This window comes from Biomphalaria glabrata, chromosome 4, assembly GCF_947242115.1.
Source record: "Biomphalaria glabrata chromosome 4, xgBioGlab47.1, whole genome shotgun sequence".
Taxonomy (NCBI): Eukaryota; Metazoa; Mollusca; class Gastropoda; family Planorbidae; genus Biomphalaria; species Biomphalaria glabrata.
Window position 1 is genome coordinate 53,130,565 of NC_074714.1, and position 23,144 is coordinate 53,153,708.

Consider the following 23,144-nt stretch of genomic DNA (forward strand, 5'->3'; position numbering starts at 1 on the left):
TCGATTCTCCCTCTTGTCTCTCTCTCTTTTTTTTTTTTATTTTTGAATTTCCAATGCAAATTTCTCGTTTCGTTTCTTTCGTAATTTGATTTTCTGTTGTGGAGAAGAAAATGAGTTCTCTCCCCTCCCTCCTCTTGACCCCCCCCCCCCTCTCCTCGTACGCCCAACTTCTCCCCTCCTCCCGCTCTTTTCTAGCAATGCAGCAATTTGTGTTTTGTTATGCGGGCTCTGCGGCTTCCATAATTTGCCAGAAATTAAATTTCACAACTGAAGATGCTGTAATGCCCGGCGAAACAGAAGGGGGAGGTAATGCATAGAGTATGGCCAAAGGGGACACAACTTGTAGACCGCGGGCCCCAGGGGGGGGGGGGTACTACTGTTCAAGAAAGCAGTGAAGAGGAAGAAGAAAAAAAAAGGGTCTTTAACGCTTTGTTTGAATTTATTTTTATTTTTTATTTTATTTTACGTTGCATTGCTCTCCCCTCCCTGGGAAATGATTAGTTCTTGAATTTGATTGGTTGTCGTTGTTGAATCTTGGGATTGCTTATTAGATTGTTCGCTCTATATATGATTTGAATCCATTGTTTGATCGTCTGCTGAATCATCTGCGCGCGCAGTATTTTAAAGGGGATTCTGTAGTGCCTGAAAGTCTTCAAGGGTTCCGTATCCCGTGACATTGTCTTCTGCTAGTCTATATCAAATGCTAAGGTGTCTTCAGTAACTCTATAAGACGTAACAATGAGATCCTGGCGGTTCTAAATCACGTGAAAGTATGTCACAGCGATTCTCTGTCATGTGACACGTCTTGCACGATTCTTTGTGACTCAAAATATCCGGTGATTCCAATCCGCGTGATATCGTACTGTCATTTATTTCGTACCATGCGACACAATATCTCCATCGATTCCTCACCATGCTATACAAAGTATCGAATCCACACAGAGTCATACAAAATATCGATTCCAGAATGTAATATAAAGCTACCAGTGATTTTATACCACGCGACACTGTCTCCAGCGATACCAATGTAATCGGCAATTAATCACTAAGGGAGAAAAAAGACTTTACTACGATACTTCTGAAGACTGTCTTCGGTGATCCGGCTAATTTGTCGCCCGAAAATTGAATTGCCGCCGCTGACACGGGGCATGGACCGCGGCATTGACAGCACGATATTCCCCCTCCCCCCCCCCCCTTTGCTTCCCCCAACCTTATCCTTTCCGGCTGTTCTGTCCGGCTGTTGTCAGGTCTTATCGACCCGCCATGAGGCTCACGGTCCAGTGCACGGGTGAATACACTTCTGCTTGGGAAATATTTCACTCACGTGGTTGATGTCAAACTAGGCGCCCTACGCCACAGTCCTCCACTGGAATCTTAAGCAGGGTGCCGAAAAAAAAAAAGTGCAAAATTTTTCTTATATTTTGTTGGCCAGATTTTTTTGCATTCTCTGATCGTCTTTATAAATAGTTTCAACCACAGTCTTTTTTGGACGTAAGTCTCAGGTTTGGCTTGTACAGACTTTTTGGGTAAAAAAAATATTTTTTTTTTAATCATCACCACGTGGGTCCAGGTGTCTATGTGTGTCAATATTCTCGTGTGTCTATATGTCTACAAGTGTTTCCATGTGTTCGTGTGTCTGCTTGTGTTTACAAGTGTCTCCGTGTGTTCACGTTTCTACGTGTGTTTAGAAGTGTGTTCAAGTATCTACAACTTATAACTACATATACCTACCTAAAAGTGTGTCCATGTGTCTACATATGTTTAAAAGTGTGTCCATGTGTATACATATGTTTAAAAGTGTGTCCATGTGTCTACATATGTTTAAAAGTGTGTTCACAAGTCTACAAGCGTGTCCTTGTGTGCGTATGTCTACATATGTCTAAAAGTGTGTCCATGTGTCTACATATATATATATATATATATATATATACAAGTGTGTCCACGTGTTTGTGTGTCTACATATGTCTACAATTGTCACGTGTTTCCATTTGTCCACGTATCTCCATGTCTGACAACTTTTTTTTCCTTTTGACACCATTCACAATATCGCTGATAAAATAGTTATATTTATTCACATAGCTGTTCACCTTTTAAGTGTACATGATCAAAACGATTTAAAAGATTTTTATTTACATTACTTTGTAGAATACACTCCATAATTTCAAATCATATTTTCTTCTCATTATCACTAATTCATTTTTGTTTCACTAATGGACCTCATTCACCATTCGTAAATAATTAACATTTAGCCACGTGATTCTCTATATCTTCTATACAAAATATTTAATCCATAAATGACTGTCACGTGATACGTTTTTTTTTATTGTTTTATCAATGTTATCACGTATCTAAATGTTGTTTGTTTACGATTGGTGAATGAGGTCTATTCATTTCAATTTCACAAGTTCACTCAGTGCTACCTCATTCGAATCTGATTCTTTCAGGTCTCACTGATTCACTGCCATGTCACTAATTCACTAAAGTTTCACAAACTCACACCGATCTTACACATTGATTCAGGTCTAACTCATTCAATTCAATCGCACTAATTGATTAACTTTGACCAAAAAACAAAAATATACGCAGACGTATGGTCTTGTAAGTTCAGTCCTTACAATCCCTTAGCGGCGTTAGAACTGCTGTTGAAAGTGTCAAAAATGATAGTTTAAAAAAAAAAAACCATTCATTAATAAAATATCAATCAACATTTTCCTTCAAAAATTTAACCTTATCCGCCCCCCCCCCCCCAATATTTAGTCAAGAGTTTCGTCTGTAAAAATTTTAGCGACCAGTCAAGTTTTAACAAACACACAGACACACACACACAGTGGCCAAGTTCATAAACAAGCACACACACACTCTCTGTGGTGAATATCATGATCAAACACACCCACAGAGACACACAGTGATCAGAACCAACGCACACACACACACACTGTAGAGACACCCAGCCACCAAGTTCGACCCCTCTTTAGAAATAATCGAATCTACGCGTGTTTAAACGGCTTGACCGATCTCTCCCGCGTTCTCTCTTTCCCTCCATTTAAGCTCCTTAGAAGATCGTGCCGGGAGATTTTCATTAGCCTCGATATTTTCCTCCGTCGAATACAGCACACAGATGACGTTTTGAGTTGGAGATTTCTTTCTCATTCTGCGAGCCCCTTCCCACTCTTTCCTTCCATTTTCCCTTTTTTTTTTCTCTTGCTTCATTCAGTCTCACAGATACTCTGAAGCTTCTCCTTGTTTGAATAAAATGTTTGTTATTTTCTAAATATAATTCCTTTATTTCCATCAAACTTGTTGTTGTCTTGACCTATCAAATTTTCTATCAAATTATTTGATAAAGTTTTGGAACAATTCAGTTCATGTTCGCTTACAGACTGCCTTTGAATAATTTATCTTTCCCTGGTTTTACTTTCTATATCTAATACTCTCCCTTAGTTTTGATTTATTTTTTTTTAGAATTCTCCGTTGTTATTGTTACTTCCCTTTCAGAAAAAAAAACAGCATTCGTTCAATTGGTATTATTGTCAATAAGGTTTGTTTTGCATAAATGGAATAGTTTTTTTTTTTAATTATTTTATTTTTTAGTTGGACTAGCTTTAAATATGGAAAAATCATTTACCTTAATTAGGCACACTTTGTTTTACTGTAATTGTTGGTAGAAAACAGAGTTTTAGGTATAGGTAGTTAAAAAGATGTTTGATTGGAAGAAGATATAATTATTCACAAGTCACAGGTCATAACCTTCAGGGGGCACTATACGTTGTCATCTTTGACATCTGATTTTATACATTATTATCATCATCATCTGTCCCATGACGTCGTAACCAAATGTACACTCGTCCGTTGTTGTTGTTTCACCATGTCTAGCCAGCTTTTCTTTTGGGCGACTCTTTTTTTCGTGCTACCTTGAAAGATGATATTTTGACAGCGAGTCATGTCTTACAATATGACCAAACCAGCTCAGCTTTCGTCTTGCGGTAGGATTCAAGAGTTACTTCTTTTTTTGGCAGTCAAGAGTGTTGACTTACTGAAGTACGAACTGGTTTTTGGGTTTGTTTTCCTCTCTGGTCGTATGGTATGCACTCTGGAATGTCGTTTCGACGGTCTTGGGTTCGAACCCTGCCCGTCTCCATCCTCCGCTGTCCTTATTTACGCATGGGCTAGGATGTAATAATCTTTAATTCTGAAGGAACATCCGAAGTATGTGAATTTAAAAAAAAAATCTGCGTTATCTACTCTCTAACATAGGTCTTTGAATTTCTTTTTTAATGTGTTAATTTCTGTCTCTCTGTTTGTCAGCCTCTGTCTTTGTCTCTCTTTTTTTTTTTTTGACAGTCAGTCTGTCAGATGTCTGTCTTCACCTTCCTGTCATCTTTTCACTGAGCACATTTCAACCAATATTTTTTTAGGCTCTACTAAACATCTCGGCCAATGTAAACGTATAGAGAGCTTAATTAAAACTGACATGATTACACATTCTAACCGCCTCCACCCCCCGACCCCTTTCCAATAAATACGAATGCAGGTGGAACCCATCCGCACGTCTGCCAACTTTCTCCAGAACTGGAAACCTGTCCCGCCCGCCTCTTAAAGCAGGTTGTCATCAATTATTGACAAACTCATCACACGAAACACAGAGTCCCTCTGTCGACATGTCCTCGCGAGTTGCAGGATAACAGCCCCAACGTTCTCCACACGGCACAAAGAATTTACATTTCAGCAACACATGGGCGTTTCCAAAAATAAAATGTTTCATGGCAAAATTTATCATTTTTGAAAAATGTTAGAAATATACAATCGCTCTCGCCGCTCCGATTGCTGGAATGAATACATACTGTATTTTATTAAAAAAAACTACAACATAAACTGCCCCTTTCAGACCATGTTATTTATAGGGCAGACGATGTAAAGGGCATCTGTTTCTATTGCCGCGGGATACACATTTGAGGCCAAAAGAAAATCCGCTGCCGAGAACATATAGTTGGACGGCGAAAAGAAAATCTAAATCGACCATCGGCGGACAATGGTTATGCCCGCGCTGGAAGTGGCAACATATGTAGGGCGCAGCCGAGGCAGCGTTATCACGGGTAATACTGCATCCCCTATCCTCAGACCACCACAAATGTCTGAAATGATTTCGTTATAAATTCGAAACGAGGCTTATCGCTGTGGTAAACACTCAAACCCAGATAAACTTCCAAGATAATAGAGTAAAAAAAAACAACTATTTCAAAGGTTCCTGCACTAGTGTACAGCTAGAGTATAAATATGATGTCTATCGATGTTTGCTTTAGCACAAATGTAAGTCATAACAAAAGACAATCTGTTTATCTAGGTCACCATAACCCGATTGCGAGACCAATTCATCAGCATCTGGCCTTAACAAGTGACCTGATAAGAAGAAAAATAGCCTCCTTAATCTTATACTCGGTACTGGAGGAATTTGAGCCTACAAATAGCCCCCCTCTACTAGGATAATTATCAAACAATTGATCAGATCTACTTCTTATTGATTAAAATAAAAATCCTAAACTATTATTAAAACGACAGTGTACCTGTTTTAAAACGTTAAAAACCCTTCCCCTTTACTTTACTACAGAGCCTTTCATGGTTCGATTAGAATGATTGCTCCAAATAGGGCAACGCCCCTGGCAGGGGCCCCGCAATTCACACCTAGCATATCACTTTTAGCCATGGCTTTTGTCACAGGCTTTTAAAGTTGTAAGACTTATAGGGTGAACATATTTCGTGCATCGTACGATTGACGTAACTTTTTTTTAACCCTCTGGCGCTTATTGCATTTGAGTTGCTTTCTATGGATGTATAATAAATGGTGATATAATGATCTAATTAATATTAATAGTTATTATGGTAAACAAAATTTACGAGAGGGTGCCTCGCAAGCATTTTTCAAATCGCGCCTCGCAAGTTCTAAAGCCGGCCCTGTAACGTATTATCTATAAACTGTCTCTACTTTTCTCTATCTCCATCGAAGAGTCAATGTTAATGTCAAGTCTGTCTTTGATGTTCTCTTCCCGTCTCTTCATCTGTCTACTTCTTTTCCCTGTTATTGGTCCTATGTTTGTGATTGGTCGAGAACTGACCTTGCAAATAGCAGACATCCTCGATATCACGAATATATTCCTAAAGAAGATTCTTGTTACAAGTCAGAGCCTCAGATTGGTCGGGAAATTTTCTCTGTGACCACTGTGAAGGGAACTACAATGAATTTTATTTCCTTCTAATCCAAGGTTTCCCAAACTTTTGACACATGTGTACCACTTCAATAAGTTTCGGAACTCTAAATGCCCCTCCACCACCCCCCCCCCCTAAATAATTATAAAAAATAATCAACGAAAAATAAAATTGGGCATAAATTAATAATTATAGGTTATATTATAAATAATTTGAATCATTGAGAAGGAGAAGCATAGTTAATTAGTTACAATTGTGTACCCCCTTCAATTCTACCCGTTCTCCCGGGGGGAACGCGAATCCCACTTTTAGAAACACTGCTCTAATCAATCTCCAACCTACCAGTGTAGGAAAATGGGTATTTCCAATAAACAATATATTTAATTATTTATCAGTGGTACCCAAACCTTTTCCTTAACGGAGTAACACTTGGCCCATTCTGAGTATTTATCGGAACGCTTTTGCTTATTTTCATTTCAGAGAAATTAATTCATGTGGTAGCCTGCTAGTTAATTATGGCAGTAGTTCGTGGGACACCTACATAGGCCTCGCGGAGCACAGTTTGGGAACCACTGAATAATTTCCATAATTCTCAATGTAATATTTATATTGTAGATATTATTTTAACATTGAAATCATTGTGTAAGAAATCTTTGTAACTCTTTCTCTCCGTAATTATTTGCCACATTCTGTTGGAATCAACGTTGGTATCGTCAGCTAGGAGAGAAAGAGTTAGTCAACTTTCAGGTTACATCTTCCTTGGTAACTTATTGGTCTGTGCTTGGAACTTCTCTTGGCCTGGGGGCGATGCTAGTTTATGACTGTGACCTATTTAATTGCTCACGCAGTTACGCTAGATGTTATGACGAGTACCAGCTGGCACTGGAATGTATGTTGTGAGTTGGGAGAATGTGACCGGCGCGGGGGACGTTTGCGAATGGGGGAGTGGGGGGGGGTTGCCGCGCCCTCCCCCATTCCAGTCTATGTTTTTCCCCCTTGCAAGTGACGTAGACATACACACCGCCTACGCGCACGTGTCAGTGTCAGGGGCCGTGTCAGTCCAATATATTGGACCTCAGAGGATTCGACCCTGCCCGGGGAGATATAACAATTAAAGGTGAGTCGGGGGGTGGGGGGCGATGTGGTTAAGGCGTTGAAAGTTTTGTGGCGCAAGAAGAAAATGGATTACATAGCTTAACAGTGGCGGTTTTTACCCCGAGGAAGTAATAGGAACTAGGTTTGTTGGGGCTGCCATGAAGTTATGACAACACGCCCCCCCCCTCCCTCTCTTATGTCTCCTGGTAGCAGATGAACAGTCTTTGTCGTGAGAAGATCTTTGGTTTGGGTTCAATTCTTACGCAGATGTTAACATCATCTGTTACCTTTCAAGTTGTAACCTATTGAGTTTAACCTAGTTCAACATTGTATCTTTTTATCTAGCTGTACTTCTCTCTCTCTCTCTCTCTCTCTCTCTCTCTCTCTCTCTCTCTGAAATATTCTTATTGTATTGCTCCCCGTTTTTTTTAATTTATTAGGGACTTAAAACTGCCAACAGTTCAGGTAATGGTCAATAACTCCACAGATCGTCATCCACTGGCTTTATTGACCACTGTCGAGCGCCCCCCCCCCCCGTACACTTTGTATTTATTTGACCTTGACATCCCGACTGTCTATTTCTCCTTGCAAGTGCTCAGTCTTAATTTTAAGATTGACTTAGTTGCCATAGTCACTGCCATTGCTCCGACACATTATATTACACAAAAATGATCTCCCCCCACCCCCTTTCGACGATGCCCGACCCTGGTGAGTAATATTTATAATTAGCCACTAGCCCCCCACGTCAACGCTCATACCAGCCTCCATCATTATCTTTAGCCCCCTACAACGCTCGCCCCTCTCCAAGCCTTCCAGCGCCCTCAGGAGTGATACAAATCTCCCAGCGTTCATGCGAGGATCAGACAAAACTGAGCGGACACTGGCGGACACCACTGACCGGGGTCATTTATGTTTTATTCATTAGCAAGTCTCATGCCTCCCCTAATCCCATTTCACTCCTTGGTTCACGGTCGTTCTGCTCACATGCATTCATACACGCTCACACACACACACACTCCTTCTCATATATACTCACACACTCAGTGAAACACACACGCGCAAATACATGTCAAGCTTTGGAAAAAAAATAGAGACAAACGATCTTTCAGTCCTCATTCTGTCTTTCTTCCTTTATTTGGAACATTCTTTTTTTTTTGTCTTTCTTTCTTTCTTCTTATTATCAAGCTACAATTCTTGCTTTCGGAGAGTGTGTTCATTCTTCCATGGTATACACGGTGCGTTTTGGTATAATCTATAAGAATCATCAAAGGTCTTTTCTATCTATCTATCTATCTATCTATCTATCTATCTATCTATCTATCTATCTATCTATCTATCTATCTATCTATCTATCTATCTTTCTGTCTGTCTGTCTGTCTGTCTGTCTGTCTGTCTGTCTGTCTGTCTGTCTGTCTGTCTGTCCGTCCGTCCGTCCGTCCGTCCGTCCCTCCGTCTATCTATCTATCTATCTATCTATCTATCTATCTATCTATCTATCTATCTATCTATCTATCTTTCTGTCTGTCTGTCTGTCTGTCTGTCTGTCTGTCTGTCTGTCTGTCTGTCTGTCTGTCTGTCCGTCCGTCCGTCCGTCCGTCCGTCCCTCCGTCTATCTATCTATCTATTTATCTATCTAACTATCTATCTATCTATCTATTATATATCTTTCTGTTTGTCTGTCTGTCACAATAGAATACGAACACCCCCCACTTCAAGAACACACCAGCTAATGCTATCAAAATGTCCCCTTCACATCTGCTACACAATACCCCCAGCGACGCCAGCGCGTGCGTGTAACTCACTCTTGCTCCGCATGAAAAACGCTCCTCCAGAATCGCCCTCCCTGCCACACGAACTCACAAGACCTTTAATAATAAACCACACTCAAACACACACACACACACACACACACACCTTTTTTGTTTTCATCTCAAAGTCTGTGATTGTGACATAGATTATTGATTCGTTTTTTTTTTTCATTTCTCTTTTTGTCCTCTTCTATAGATAACAATTGGATTATATTCTTTACAAGTTACAACGAAACAACGCTTGGGGTATTCAAGGTAGGTAATATCTATAATAACCAAGTAATAATACGTCTTCGTAATATTCTGTTATGCCAACGATACTGTAGACACACTATCGGAGATAATAGCAATGTCACGAGAAGTTTTTATTTATTTTTTTATTTTTGCACAATGCCTTGTGTAGTTTTTTTTTTTGGGGTATTCAATGATTTTGACATTTTCCCGAAATAGCTCCGGAAACGGTTTGGCAGGGGGGGGGGGAGGGTTAAATAACTAAAAAAAAAAGAAAGAGCAATCACGTGACCGTGAAATGGAAGGAAAATGTTTGCTGAGAACGTGCTAAATGAAGCGTGAAGTCGTGTGATGAGTTCCGTGGTTCTTGACAGAGGCGTAGACAAAATAACTTTTGGCCTTTTAGAGCAGTATTTAAGAAGCTAAAGAAAAGCTTTCCCTTTGTTGCCGGGTTTTATTCGGAAGAGGCGTACTGGCGCCCTTGTGGTTAGTGACTTTGTCTTAGCAGACACACTTCTATTAATAAGTTACTGTACAGTAACACCGAATGGCGTATGCCATGCTGTAAATTTTAAAAAAAAAAAAAAAACAGCATTAGCGCCTTTCAGCATTATAAGTCGCTATTGAAATAAAAAGGTTTTTATTCTTTTTAGTCTCGAAGCACTCACAAAAAGCAACGCCACTGGCCCGGTCCCTGACTCTATTTAACCACTATATTTTTTTTTTTTTTTTTTTTTTGAAGTTGGAATTTGGTGAGCTTGTTACTTTGAGACACGAGGATTCTATTGGTAATCGATTGTAACAGACAGAAATCTTGACGTCGCTAATACTTATCCGACGTATGCAAAATGATTGAAAAATCACCTCCATTGGATGTATACTTAGTATTGTCCAGGCTGGCGCATTGACTCAGGGCGATGCACACTTCTGATATCGCGTTCTTTAACGTGGGGTACTGATGTAGTCTGGAATACCTGCTTCACCTTCTGACCTACTTGTTGTTCCGGAAGTGCTAGCCCGCCATTGGTTTATCAACTCCACATGCACCAAGCTTAGAGGGTTACAAAATTTAAAAAAAAATATGTTAACTGGAAAAGAAAATATTTTTGTGTCTAATTAGATGTGATTGCGAATTGGGTAAAATTAGGTCCGATTTTTTTTTAGGGGATGTTTCAGAACATGGCTTTTTAAAACATGGATTTTTAGAGTGTAGATTTTTAGAACGTAGATTTATGAATTATGATTTATTTTACTTCAAAGCATGATTTGGATGTGGAGTTAAGAACTTGGATAGTCCGTCACTCAGGAGGATGTTATCTTTCAAATTTAGGACTTTTTTTGCTTTAAAAGCCCATCCATCTTTGTTTGAAGTAATCACACCTTGCTCTGTAACAAAAGACGTTTTATAAATATATTTATAAATTTATAATTTATAAAATAAATTTATAAAATTTATAAATATATTTTTTTTTAAGTTATAATACTTCTTCGCACTCGATATGGAAAACCACATACGCCGTCAACGACCCTGCATGAGACCCGACACGCATAGGAGATCTCGGGTCATAATCTTGTTTTTTTTTCGACTGAATTCATGATTGTAGAAAATAATATTACTCTTGATGTGTGTGTATCATGAAACACTAGTTGTTCTGCTACAGATGTGTTATAAATGTGTAGCAGTGTAGACAGATGAATTCGCGTCACGGTGTGTGTGCTACGACGGTGTGCTGATATTTGTCGCGTACAGGTGTGCTTTGTTGTGTTTACCACTTGCAGGTGTGTTGTGTTGTATTGGTCACATACAGATGTGCTGTTAGTATTTGTCACACAGGTGTACTGCGTTGTGTTTGACACATACAGTTGTGCTGCGTTGTATTTGTCACATACAGGTGTGCTGTGTAGTATTTGTCACATACAGGTGTGCTGTGTAGTATTTGTCACATACAGGTGTGCTGTGTAGTATTTGTCACATACAGGTGTGCTGTGTAGTATTTGTCACATACAGGTGTGTTGTGTTATATTTGTCACATACAGGTGTGCTGTGTAGTATTTGTCACATACAGGTGTGCTGTGTAGTATTTGTCACATACAGGTGTGTTGTGTTATATTTGTCACATACAGGTGTGCTGTGTAGTATTTGTCACATACAGGTGTGCTGTGTAGTATTTGTCACATACAGGTGTGTTGTGTTATATTTGCCACATGCAGGTGTGCTGTGTAGTATTTGTCACATACAGGTGTGTTGTGTTATATTTGCCACATGCAGGTGTGTTGTGTTATATTTGCCACATACAGGTGTGCTGTGTAGTAGTTGTCACACACAGACGTGCTGTGGCGATAACACATGTGTTTGCATTCTAAATATGTGCGCTTGTGCACGCCAATTAGTCGATAACTAATTACACTCTGAACTGCAGATAGGGCCGGGGGAGGGGGGGGGAAGTAAGGGCGGAACAGAGAGGGGATTAGGCGTCCACGGTGGGGGGCTCAGCGCGAGCAAAATGTGAGCAGTCAAGCGTGCGCGACATGCCGCGTTGGCGTTAGTGGCCTCTTAACTGCTGCTGGGGGAAAGGGGGCGGCGTGCACACATTGATTTCTGGACCGACAATGTGTGTTTAAAAACGTGTGTGTGTGAGTGATAGAGAGAGAAAGAAGGATTCGCCAGCTCATTTCAGAAGTAGGCATTCATTGTCAAGGCCGTGAGTTTTTTTGTTTTTTTTTTTACTTTTGTCCACAAGCAGGGGCGAACTGCGTCTGACTCTGGATGGCCTGTACCTTTAACTCAAAGAGTACATTTGACGTTAAATGGAGCTGTAGCTTCGATTGATAAAATAGTAACGTAGATTTTGGTCTGATTAAACTTTCTTCGTAACACCGTGACATTGAGATTGTGTAGTGCTTCCTTTTCTTTGTCTGTCCATTTTGTTTTTTGGTCTAAATGTTATTTTCTTCTCCCCTAGTTTACCCCCTTCTATCTTCCTCCCTTTCTTACTCTTCCACCAATTCAATTCCCCACCTCCCTCTCTGTTTCTCCCTCTTACTATTTCTCTTTCACCAACTGTCACCCTCTCTCAAACTCTCTCCCTCTCTCCATACTCCCATCTCTTCCTCCCTCCCTCCTCTTTCCTCTCTCTCTCTCCCTATGTCAAGAGATATAACATTTTCTTTCTTCGCTCTTTCTTCGCATTAATACTTTCTTTTGTATTTCTAGTGGCATTGGCGTGTCGCCTCAAACCCTGCCTTATCATATCCGCGTTAGTGTAGCAGACATGTTTTACATCTCCAAAATTTGTCAGGCGCCGACACTAGAATCGATCACCACAGAAATCTCGCGAACCCGACCAGATCAATATGTGACTCAAATCAATCAATGCCTTTATGACCAGTCCATCACCTAACACCTCCCTGGCTTCCTGGCCATAGTCTCCTCTCTATTCGTCATATCTCACTGTGATAACATCGAGGCTGGAACATGGGAGGGGGGGGGCAGCTTGTATATGTCAGTGCTGAATCAATGAAGACACAGCCTCGTTCCAGCTATGACTTGTTATATATATATATATATATATATATATATATATATATATATATATATATATATATATATATATATATATATATATATATATCAGCTAAGCAAAATGTGTACAGACCATGTTGGAAAATAATTTAAAAGAAAAAATGGCGGATAAGGAAACGAATCTGGAATAGGCTTCTAAAATAGCAAAAGTTTTGATAGCATAAAGTTCCGCCCCTTTGTTATAGTCAACCCTGTTTACTTTTCTACTATATAACTTATGAAACAAATATATAGCTGTTGAGATGCACGGTTTTATTTTCTGTATGCTTATTTCCCTAACTTTTAAAAAAAAACTTAATTAGTATTTTTCTCCTTTTTCTTGACCAGCTGTCTTTTTATTCTCTTTTATGTCTCTTTTTGTCACTCGTTATCTTCTTGCACTTTGTCTCTCTCTTTCTTTCTCTCTCTCTCTCTTTCTCTTTCTCTCTCTCTCTCTCTCTCTCTTTTTCTTTCTCTCTCTCTCTTTCTTTCTCGCACTCTTTCTTTCTCTCTCTCTCTCTCTCACTTTCTTTCTCTCTCTCTCTCTTTCTCTCTCTCTCTTTCTTTCTCGCACTCTTTCTTTCTCTCTCTCTCTCTCTCACTTTCTCTCTCTCTCTCTCTCTTTCTTTCTCGCTCTCTTTGTTTCTCTCTCTCTCTTTCTCTCCCCCTTTGTTCTCGTATCTTTCCTCAAGTCTCTTTCTCACCATTCTATCTCCTTGTCTAGTTTTAGTTTTTTTATTATTTGTAATTTTTTTTCACTCTCTTAAACTTTCTCTTGTCTCTGTCTCTTTGTTATTCGTTGTCTCTCAATCTCTCGTTCATTTCCGTTCAAATTTCTCTCTTTCTCCTTCGTTCTTTCTGTCTCTTTTTCTTTCTCTAATTTTCTTTTTTTTTTTATATCAGTTCTTTCATCGTCAGTTTCTATCATCACTTCTCTTCTGTCTCTTTATCTTTCTTTCTGTTTCTCTCTTTAATTTTTTTTCTTTCCTACCTCTGTTTGTCTTTGTCTCTTCTTCTCTATCTCCCATGTCTCTCTCTCTCTCTTTCTTTTTCTCTCTTTTTTTTCTCTCTCTCTCTCTTTCTCTCTCTTTCTCTTACTCTCTCTCTCCTCTCTCTCTCTTTCTCTCTCTCTCTCTTTCTCTCTCTCTCTTTCTCTCTTTTTATCTCTCTCTTCCCCCCCCCTCTCTCTTTCTCTCTCTCTTTCCCCCTCTCTCTTTCTCTCTCTCTTTCCGACTCTCCCTCTCTCTTTCTCTCTCTCTCTTTCTCTCTCTCTCTTTCTCTCTCTCTCTTTCTCTCTCTCTCTTTCTCTCTCTCTCTTTCCCTCTCTCTCTCTTTCTCTCTCTCTCTCTTTCCCCCTCTCTCTCTCTCTCTTTCCTCTCTCTCTCTCTCTCTCTGTTGTTCTTTCTTTCTTTCTTCTTCCTATCCTTCCCACATAACTAGAAAAAAAAAAAAAATCAATAAGTGCCAGAAAAAGTTCACACACCAGTTCTCTCCCCTTTACAAACCTCCGAACGGTTCTAATTACGTGTACAAGGGTTTAATTATAGCCCGTAATAGAGTTACGCAAGGAGGAGTGAGTTGATAAGTGCTCACCAGGGGAATTGGAACCAGGTCATGCAGGAAGGCTACGCTGACATGGTTAAAAAAAACAAATCGGTGTCTACACTGTAATCATCTCAACAAATAGTTTGTTTAGGGAATAGGGAGGTGGGGAATGTCGGTCAAAATAACATGGATAAAAAAAAATAATAATAAATAACAATTGTAGATTAATAAAAATATAACAGGGGCCACGAAAATATTGAAGCTCCACTAGCTGGCATTAGAATTATGCCTCCGAGTCCGAAGATTGTTGAGGAATACAGTATTTCCCCTGGCTAGCAATCCTAGCATAACGTTATTTTTATAGGGTACACCGAAACGTCATTCTAAGGACTAGTACCATAACAAGTACCCCTTCCCCCCACACCGTTCCAAAAAAAAAACTCCTATGAATAAAGCTAGTCTGTAGTACCATACAATCTATACAGCAATGATGTAAAGGTCATCTTTTCTTATGGTTGATGGTTAATAGTGTGTCATCTGACCAGCGCAACGACAAAACGACTTTACTTTCAAAAAAATAATAAATCCTAAAATTCACCGAGATTCGAATTCAAAACTCCTAGGCTCGGAAGCCAAGCGTTTCACCTCTCAGCCACCAAGCACCCAGTTAGTCTGTAAAGTGTTTACACGTTTTAGACATAAATCTTTATAAATTAACAGTGTGGTACGCGTATGTCAGCTGACTAGTGCTGTGTTGTGTGTGTGTGTTTAGGGAAGGGGTCGATAAGGGAGCTACGCCCCTTCTTCCCCCCCCATCAACACACATTGAAACACACACACAGTGAAACACACACACACCACACACACCACACACACAATAAACGAGCTCATTAAGATAACGATTGACGTTCGGTGACGTCACCGTGAGGTAGAAACGAATTCAATGACCGGTGTCCGAACTCGTTGACCAGGTAATTGTATCACACTACGCAATAACTCTCACCCTCCCCTCCCCCCCCTCTCTCTCTCGACCCCACTACGCCAAACTTCCCCGTAGCACTAATTACTTAACCAGCATAGATAAGATCTTTCCGGAAACCCCATACCAATAAACACCTTCCCACCCACCCCTCCCCCAAAGCCCCCCACACTACAATATTTATACTTTTAGCTTTTCGTGCTTCGATCCAGCTCGGCGCCCGGCATTATTGAATTACGGCGCCCCCATTATGCGCGCCCCCCCATTATGAAGGTTGAAGTATTGAGCCCATAGCCGAAACGTTATCGCGGACATCTCCGATGGTATCTCATCCATCATACATTCACATCAACCCGCTGGACAAGAGCCGCAGACGTAACCCGGCATCAACCAATTGAGCTTTCATACTTCATAATGGCTGTAAGATCACTGCAAGCCAGCGTAACAAAAGGAACATTGATCCGCTGTTTAGTTATGTAGACTCTAGACACATAAAGGAACCATGGCTAGTCACTGTTGAGCCCTTGCAGCGCTTGTTTAGAGGCCTTTCAAATTTCCAAATTGATAAGCATTAGTAAGAGGGATTATTTAACTGTGGGCAGCCAAGAGTGATCGTGATCAAGATTGGCGCTGGAGTGGAACCCCCACACCTCAAGGCAAGAAGTTTTAAGGTCGTTCAAATAATCACTATGCTATACTGTCCCCCATGTCTTGCCTATCTGCATGCCTTGATTCCTAATCGCGGCGCCTTGTGTTCCCGTGCCCTCCCTTGCTTCTCTTTCCTTGGGGGTTCCAGGTTACGGCCTGCCATGTTATGTTGGATGCAGGCTTGCAAAGAGTGTGACCCTATCCATCTCCAGCGTCTCTGAAAGATATCTACTTCATTAGCCCATATCATAGAATCGCTAAATTCTTAACTCTTTTTCTCCGTAATTATTTTTCCACGTTTTGGAAGGAATTCATTTTGCTCATTACTATTTCACTACCCCTGATATGATTAGGCTTCAATAGCTTTGTTGTTTGTTATCAAAAAATGTTGTAATTGGTATAGAATTAAAGGGAAATGCATGCTCTTTTCATATAGTTCAAAGTCAAGTTTTAAAAAGTAAACATTAATTTAATTTATTGAGCTCAAAATCAACGATGGTATCGTCGATTAGGAGAGAAAGAGTTAATGGTGTCATAAACACAAGAGGGGTAATTTTATACCCAACATGATAACCTTTACTTCTTACGATTTTGGACGCTGTGTTACTTTAAGAAGTCAGCTGCTTCGGTTTCAGAAATCCAATTTTACAGCCGCGACGACTCAAGAAGTCCATTCATACTGCTGGTTTAGTTTAAATTCTCTACTCCTACAGCCGGGTCCGTTAAAAAATCTTCTTTTACAGCTGGGTAGATTAAAAAAACAACACATTTTTCTACAGCAGGATATGTTTAGAAAAAATCTACTAGAGCCGAGTCAGTTAAAATGTAACTACCTCTACAGCTGGGTCGGTTTAAGAAATCTACAGCTGTATTGTAATAAGAAATCTACTACTTTGAAAGGGTCGGTTTAAGTAATCCACAGTTTGTAAAAAATATGAAATCTACGGCTTTCAAAGGGTCGGTTTAAGAGTTCGAGTGTGTAACAAGTGACTTGGATCTTGTCAGATGATTTCTTTCGAAATCTTCAGTTCATATTCCAACCTCCCTTAACGTCTTCCAAAGACTTTAACAGCCGGTTTCGTTAAAAAATCAGCTACAGCTGGGTCCATTAAAAATCTACCTCCACAGCTGGGTCGGGGAAAAGAAAGTCACAGCTACAGCCGGGTTATAATAAGGAGCTTGCTGCTCTAAAAGTGTTGGTTAAGTAATCCACAGCTATAGCTAGGTTCAAATAAGAAATCTACTGCTTTGATAGGGTCGGTTTAAGAAATCCACAGCTATAGCTAGGTTATAATAAGAAATCTACTGCTTTGAAAGGGTCGGTTTAAGAAATCCACAGCTATAGCTGGGTTATAATTAATAAGAAATCTACTGCTTTGAAAGGGTCGGTTTAAGTAATCCACAGCTATAGCTGGGTTATAATTAATAAGAAATCTACTGCTTTGAAAGGGTCGGTTTAAGTAATCCACAGCTATAGCTGGGTTATAATAAGAAATCTACTGCTTGGAAAGGGTCGGTTTAAGTAATCCACAGCTATAGCTGGGTTATAATAAGAAATCTACTGCTTTGAAAGGGTCGGTTTAAGTAATCCACAGCTATAGCTGGGTTATAATAAGAAATCTACTGCTTTGAAAGGGTCGGTTTAAGTAATCCACAGCTATAGCTGGGTTATAATAAGAAATCTACTGCTTTGAAAGGGTCGGTTTAAGTAATCCACAGCTATAGCTGGGTTATAATAAGAAATCTACTGCTTTGAAAGGGTCGGTTTAAGTAATCCACAGCTATAGCTGGGTTATAATAAGAAATCTACTGCTTTGAAAGGGTCGGTTTAAGTAATCCACAGCTATAGCTGGGTTATAATAAGAAATCTACTGCTTTGAAAGGGTCGGTTTAAGTAATCCACAGCTATAGCTGGGTTATAATAAGAAATCTACTGCTTTGAAAGGGTCGGTTTAAGTAATCCACAGCTATAGCTGGGTTATAATAAGAAATCTACTGCTTTGAAAGGGTCGGTTTAAGTAATCCACAGCTATAGCTGGGTTATAATAAGAAATCTACTGCTTTGAAAGGGTCGGTTTAAGTAATCCACAGCTATAGCTGGGTTATAATAAGAAATCTACTGCTTTGAAAAGGTCGGTTTAAGAGTTTTGTAGAACTCGACTTGGTGGATCAAAAGACAAAATGTTTTAGATCTATATATCCTTGTCAGATGATTGCTGTGGAAATCTTCATTACATATTCCAACCGCCCTTAACGTCTTGCAGAGACAGGAGCAGACGTGAAAAATAAAATGTCACCGGCACTCGGTAAAGACATTCGGATATGCCAGACATGCATGATGCATTGTGGGACTGCCTGGTATTATTGCTTTCTGAAAAATGTCAAGGCCGTGGATTGAAAGAAAACAAAAAAAGGGGGACGTCTTACGTAAGTGGGAGGAATGAGCCCTTTAATCATCTGCCAGCGTTAAGGTGCCGAAGACGCTCGCCCCCCCCCCCCCCAACTGATAGCCATCGCGGGGCGCTAACAGATCCCACATGCGCCCGACGTACGTGCGTGTATATATCAAGGTTTCCATCTTTCCACCCGCGGCGAAGGGAGGGTGACGTCACGGACTCCATGCATATGGGAGCCATAATACCGGAACCCGATTTGTTTACACAGAGGCGCTGAGAGCAGAAAGTTTTGCGGGGAGGCTCCATGGTAACCAAACTAAACATATACCCTTCTTTCTGGTTCTGGTTATTTGGGAGCGTTAGATTTCTGTAAATTTAACCCTTTTTTTTTTTTAAAGCGGATGGCCCTAAAAGTCTTTATTGCTAGCTACATCTCCCCATATTACCTTATATCGGAAATGTCCCATTTAGAGCAACATCCGTTTTTTACAGATCCCTGATAAATGCAATCTTTTCTGACTATCTCCCCCCCCCCTGGCAAGTTGCCTGTAACTCGATCCCGACTTTTATAACATTGCGTTCTTTGTGAGCCAGTTCATAATCTCCAGTCATCGCTATTAAAAAAAAATCTAAACAAGCAATATGGCGACATATCCGTTTCCGCCATGTTGTTAGCCACTCATTTGCACGCGTTCCTTTGATCGAGTGTGAAAATAGAAGGATTTAAAATGGAAGGGGAGGAGGGGTGGGGGTGGGAGAGAAAATGGAATTTTACAAAACGTTTTTATTTCCCTCTGCATTTTAATCAAACAAAAAGCATTTTAGAATGTTATGTTTTTTTTTGCTAATCTGATGCGAAAATCGTGTTTGATTTTCAGAGTTATTGCATGCTGGGTTGAAGGCTATGAAAATGGCGGGAAGTTGTAAATAAAGTTGCGACAATAGGAATGTCGGAAAGGTTTATATGGCCAGCTATTTACGACATACAATGTAAGAGCAGAGGTAGATAAGATGGGTGGCGGGGGAGAAGCATGCGACAGAGGTTTAATATTAGGTATTATTTAATTGCCCTCAAAGGCGCCAAACTCCATCTGCTTTTATTGTTATTCACACGCTAACGATGGGGGGCGCACGAAGACGAGGGGCGACATTATTAACGACATTCTCATTTTATATTCTGTTGTTTGTTTTGTTTTTTCTTCCACAGCATGACTCCATGTCTTCTGCTCTAGAAATATGCTTTCATTGTTGGATTCTCTCCCTTTGACGTGCACATCTTTCCACTTATGTGCTATCATTTAATTTTTTTTTCTTTTTTGGAAAAAAAAAAGGGGGGGGGGGCTTCTCCTGAATTCACGAACGATGCCTTTTTGTAAATTTGCATAAAATTTACATATTGGAAAGAAAAATAAAAGGATCGGCACACACAGAGATGCAGAGAGACTTTTCTCTTCCGGAAGTCATTGGCTTTCAGCAGAAGAGAAAGGATTTTCTGAAGACATTTTTTTTTGTTTTGTGTTTGGTTCTTTCTCGCGAGTTCTCGTTCGTTCTCTGACGAGTGCATTAGCAACACATCACACATGCATGCGTTCAGCGAGACTTAGTGCCGGGGTGAGAAAATGCTTACGTGTGAATTAGAGAGAGCAAAACAAAGAGAGAGAGAGAGAGAGAGAGAGAGAGAGAGAAAGAAAGAGGAAGGGAGAAAGAGAATGAGAAAGATAGATATATATATATGTATAGATATAGATAGATATGATAGATAGAATAGATAGAATAGATAGAATAAATAGAATAGATAGAATAGATAATATAAGATATAGATAGATGATAGATGATAGAAAGATAGAATAGATAGATAAATAAATAAATAAATAAATAGATAGATAGATAGATAGATAGATAGATAGATAGATAGATAGATAGATAGATAGATAGATAGATAGATAGATAGATAGATAGATAGATAGATGGATGGATGGATGGACAGACGCACGGACGGACGGACGGACAGACAGAAAGACAGACAGACAGACAGATAGATAGATAGATAGATAGATAGATAGATAGATAGATAGATAGATAGATAGACAGATAGATAGATAGATAGACAAACTGAAAGAATTTAGCTCGAAATCTTTTGTTTTGTAAAAAAAAAATTCATACAATAATTATAATAACAGAAAGACAGAAAGAAATATACAAATGATAGTTGTAGTAAAGAAAAAGTAATTTTACAAAAAATGATACATAATAACAATAGAAATAGACAGATAGATGATGTATAGTTTGAAAATAAGCGGGAGTAGGTATTCATTTCAGCAGAAAGAAAACAATAATTTATATGCAGCGGTATGATTGCCAAAAGTAGTTTGTATGGAAAATAATGTGATCTTTCTGTTTACATTATTGGCATTATCCTTGCAAATGTACAGCTTAATGTAATTGTCTCTCTATCCCTTCCACAGCTAAACGTATTTCACTGTCTGTCTGTCCGTCTGTCTGTCTGTCGTTGTTCACTCGATTTCTTTTTCCCACTCTCATAATCACTTTGACTCCTTCATTCACTGTTCTCTCTCCTCCACCCCCCCCCACCCTCAATCTCTCCTCTTATACACGTCACTTTCACATCACCTCCGTCTACTAACATTCCTCCAGACACTTTCCTCCTCCTCATCTTTTTGTTTTCTCACCATCCTGCTTATCTTTTTCCATCTCTCTCTCTCTATATATATATCTCTACCTTCGACTAGATCTATCATCCCTCTCATGGCGTGCCCATTCTTTAATCATCTCATGATCATTCACATCTTCAGTCAGATCTTCATTTTCTTCAACCCCTCTCTCCCAAGCCCTTCCACCGATTTTCACTTTCTCTCTCTTCATCACATCCTTTTCTTTCTTTCTCTCTCTCTCTTTCTCTCTCTCTCTCTCTCTCTTTCTATCCCTTTTTTCTCTCACTTTCTCTTTCTTTCTTGCTTCTATCTCTCTTACATTCTCATTATCTTTCTCTCTTTCTGTTTTCTTTTTTTTCTCTCTCTCTCTCTTTTCTTTCTATCTCTCTCTTTCCTCTCTCTCTCACTTTCTCTCTTTCTCTTTTCTTTCTCTCTCTCTCTTTTCTCTCTCTCTTTTCTCTCTCTCTTTTCTTTCTATCTCTCTCTCTTTCTCTCTTTCTCTTTTCTTTCTCTCTCTCACTTTCTCTCTTTCTTTTTTCTTTCTCTCTCTCTCTCACTTTCTCTCTTTCTTGCTCTTTGTCTCTCTGACCTTTCCCTCCCTTTCTCTCCAAATTTATATATCTCTCAATTTTTTTCTTTAACTCTGTCTCTCTCACTTTCTCCCTCTATTTCTCTTTCTCTCTCTCACTCTCTTTCGTCAATATTTCACACAGAACCACAGAAACCAAATCGTTGTAACTAAGATTTGTTTAAAGATGGTCCTCGTAGCGAGAGTCTTGAAAAGAGCACAACATCGGAAGTCTCGTATAGCTACAGATGTGTCTTGTTTTAGAAGCTGCCTTATAAATCCGCCGATGTATAATACCCTTCCTCTCGTTTCGACTCACCAGGGGCGTACCTCCAACATATGTTCCCGAGACCTTTTGTTCTCTTACGAAACAATCAAATTCCCTAATGGCTGTTGCGCATGTGCAAACGCGAGCCGATTTGTTGTTGTTTTTTTTCCCCTGACGTCTGCTTCTGAAAAATGAAAGACATTGTCTTCATACATCTCAGCACCTTCCGCAATCACATTCACTCCCCCCCCCCCAAAACCACCATGGCGCCCCACTTCCCTGCACCATTTTGTTAGCGCCCGGTAGGGGGGCGATCTCCATATCAGCTTCGTATCCGTGTTCTCTACCTTGGGAAGTACTCACACTTTTTCGACTCTCTGTTTCTCTCTTCGGTCGACCTCCCTATCACCAGCATCTTATAAGCTGACTACTTTCTGTAATCGACTGATCCATGCTGTTAAAACATGAATCGTAGAAGTGGAGAGCTCTAGGGAGCCGCCATATGACGAGTGCCCCCGCCTGCAAGTGCGTCTTTACCATAGAAATAAATTTTTAAAAGTGCCTGAAATTTTTAAAGAAAATGCAATACTTTTTAGCATCTTTTTGTGATAGTTTTCACCATCTTTTGACCGAATCAGAAACCCCATTAGTAACAACCATGCTGAGAATTACTTCCCTTACAAGAAGCGGGCAGTGAGTTGTAAGGTCGCTTTATCCCCGTACAAGGACAGACCTCTTGCCACACATGGACCAGTATTCTCTCTCTCTCTCAATTCCTTGTCCCGATCGTCCCCCATGCAGATCTCGGCATTCATAAAGAATGCGTTCTGTTGTCTCGTCGTCCTCGACGCAGTGGCGGCACCGTGTGTCGTAGTTCTCCTTCCACCGTCCAAAGTACGCGCCTATTGGACAGTGCCCGACTCGGAAATGGGCTAGGACTGCCTGCTCCGCACTGCAGAGCTCCCACCACGCGTCCTTGCCGTCTGGTCTACTCAACTGCCTGTGTAGCTCTCGGCCCTTGTCGTTAGTGTCCCAACTCCTTTGACCTCCTCATTGCATCGCTTCTATAGTCACTACTCTTTTTCCTTCGGTCCGTACTGCTGTAGCATTTTGGGACATCTGAAGCCACGGGCCACGGACACCTGACAGAGCGCCATTGGGTGAGCGCCTT

General features: G+C 40.1%; 1 protein-coding gene across 4 annotated transcripts in view; it reads left to right on the forward strand.

Annotated features, from left to right (window-relative positions):
- The window catches only part of LOC106069686 (plexin-B-like), a 237,934-nt gene that overhangs the window by 18,826 nt on the left and 195,964 nt on the right, over positions 1–23,144 (forward strand). For all 4 annotated transcript variants that reach the window (XM_056025494.1, XM_056025495.1, XM_056025497.1 and 1 more), the window contains exon 3: positions 9,301–9,359. The gene's annotated coding sequence lies outside the window, so the exon portion shown is untranslated. The remainder of the gene's footprint in view (positions 1–9,300; positions 9,360–23,144) is intronic.